Source organism: Sinocyclocheilus rhinocerous, unplaced genomic scaffold (genome assembly GCF_001515625.1).
Source record: "Sinocyclocheilus rhinocerous isolate Xijiao unplaced genomic scaffold, SAMN03320098_v1.1 scaffold18797, whole genome shotgun sequence".
NCBI classification, from domain to species: domain Eukaryota; kingdom Metazoa; phylum Chordata; class Actinopteri; order Cypriniformes; family Cyprinidae; genus Sinocyclocheilus; species Sinocyclocheilus rhinocerous.
In genome coordinates, this window is record NW_015653155.1 from 24,575 (window position 1) to 27,289 (window position 2,715).

At 35.2% G+C, this 2,715-nt stretch overlaps 1 long non-coding RNA gene across 1 annotated transcript; it reads left to right on the plus strand.

Annotated features, from left to right (window-relative positions):
* The first annotated feature begins 455 nt into the window (after window positions 1–455).
* Window positions 456–2,237, plus strand: LOC107715585 (uncharacterized). The gene is made up of 4 exons (XR_001637111.1): window positions 456–578; window positions 700–849; window positions 1,327–1,383; window positions 1,480–2,237. It is a non-coding gene; the product is annotated as an uncharacterized LOC107715585 (long non-coding RNA).
* Window positions 2,238–2,715: the final 478 nt, after the last annotated feature.

Here is a 2,715-nt window from a genome sequence, read left to right on the forward strand (position 1 = left end):
AAGCCCCAACCATTCCTTCTGTGTCAAGCCACACCCACTCCTGCTCTCTCAAGAAATTCTGAAATTATATGATAAATGACCAAACATTTGCACAACAGAACTGCATGCTATCTTACATTTATGATTTTTCGACTCTTTCCTTTTTACTGTTTCCTAAAGAAACAACTTAATCTAATTTCTGTAGTCATCACAAATCTTATTATTTTGATAGGTACAATTAATTTTTGACTAAATCTATAGGATCCCATGAAATGACAAAATAAACTTGCTATTCAATAACTGTTAAATGTGTTTTAGGGTGGAACATAAATAGAATGTTATGAAGCTCACTGTGCTGCTATTTCGCCCACATCCGCACACTTTCCTATAGGCTTAAAAAGCTGGATCCATGCCCAGGCCTCATCCGCGTGATAACCAACCGGTGTGACTGAGGACATATCAGCGGTAGGCGCGGCTTGTGAGCAACACATTGCTTATGAAACTGGAGCTTAAATGCACTCATTGCACTTCAGACACAAAAAAAAGCGCAAGTGATCTCAGAGCTGCAGTGGAGAAGCACTGTTTCCAGATCATCACTGGTAATTAAAAGACTTTTATCTTTGATTGTTTATTAAGCTTTTTAACACTGCATGGATGTTTGCAATAGTAAAACTAATATAAATCTATTTCACTTTAAATTTTGCAATATAAATTATTAAGCCTACATGGCAGAACATCAGTGGAGCGTCACAAACTCCAGGAATCACAAAAAGACCAGCGAACAGGACGAGAGACAATCTACTGAACCAGGAGAGAAACAGACCAAAAGACTAATTAAAAAGAACAGCTTTCGTAGAGAGAGGCCAAACTGTAAGTATTTCTGATCTTTAAGATAAACTTGTAAAATTTAGGGGTGCACCGATCGTTGTTTCTCACTGGAGCAGTCTGAATGGATATCTTTATGAATAGCCTGTCTTTATTGTTTTGAGTGTATCATTGTTGCATATGATCTCATGCTGTGTACAGGTTGCCAGTATGTTATAGTGACCTGCGATAGTAACACCAGAATAACTATATTTTTATTTAATTTTAGTCAGTTAAATAAATAAATAGGTAAATAGCATATTAAATTGTGAAAATGTGGCAAAGGACACTCAAGAGCTTTAAAAAAAAAAAGTATTGAGCTGAAGGGTTTCATGACCATTTAAAAAATAAATATTGGCAACCGAAATCATTCAATCTTAAAATATTGGAAAACGTCTTAATTGGTGCCCCACTAGTAAAACTGATCCTAAATGTTAACATTTATCCACTACATGAAGATAATCAGATGTTTGTGATTTCCAGATTGTCATGATTCAGACAGACCTGCAGAGATTCACTCTGATGACATTCAAAGATGAGGTGAGATACTGATTACATGCAGAGAATAATAGAGTTCAAACTGTAGAACTGATGTAGAACTATTATGTATGATGACAGTGTGTTTTCTCTTTCTAGAAAGCGGCAGCTCCTTTTCATCATCACTCAGTCGCTGAAGCTGCAGATTCTACAAAACACAGACTCCTCCTTAAGAAACACTCAGTTTTGATAGCATTTGTTCTGTGTACATATTTAAACCCGTTTTAAATTCATTTGATTTGGTATATTTTGTCCTCATGTCCTCTTGCACGGTTTCCGTTTGCACTGTTTGTCCTGAATGTTTCATTTGCACAGTCTGTGATCAGAGAATGCATGTTTTTATGTTTAATTAGATTAACTGATTTTATATAGACTATTTGTGTATTTATATATGTAACACCACGGCCCTATGAGTCACAACAATGTGTTCCTTTTTATGTCTCTTTACACTATTTTCTCTGAAATCTCAAAAATCCTGTATAATGTCTAAATAATGTCTGTACAGTTTGACTGAAGATCTAAATTCAGTGAAGATTTATGTCGAAATGAACGATGGTTGAAAGCACCACAAGAACATTCACAGTCCAAAAACAACGGCTGAATCTTTTGAGCATCAAAGCGTGTGAAAAAACGTTCTCCCTGACCGAATGAATGCTGAACACCTACAGCAGGTCCAGATACTGCTCAAGGTGGAAACAAACATGAACTAATATGCAAATATACCTACTAGCTGTTTACCGTTATGGTTTTGGTCTGTTTTCTGTGTTTTGGGTCATGTCCTTGTCTACTGGTGTCCTCATTCCTGCTCCTTGTTTTTGGATTATTATTTGTTTGAATAAAGCTGCATTTGAAGCATACTTTACTCCCTCGTCTCTGAAATCACCAACGTTACATTTATGTTTCATATGCTGTCTTATATTGAAAATACCCCTTTTTATTTACCAAAAACTGTTTACTTTTACATTTAAATAATCAGGATTTTACTGTAAGCTTGTATATGGTGTCACTAAGCAGTAATTTGTTAAAGTGTTTAACCAATTTATCTACTGTTGCCTAATGTAATAAATCAATGTATTTCTTGTAAAAATCATACTCTGCTTTGAAAACTTGCTGAAATGTTCTTGAGGTGTTTAAAGGTACATCTAAAACAGTTATTTCATTTTGTCATTTATTTTTAACTGTCAAGTTCTCACGGTCAAACTTGCAAATACAGTAAGGGTTAAAACTGTGGCATGTGATTTAGAGAAGTTCACTAAAACAAATATTCTACAATACACTCATATCACTCCTGTGTCAATTGCCTGTCTGTGTGGTTTAGACTGTTCCCACAGTCCA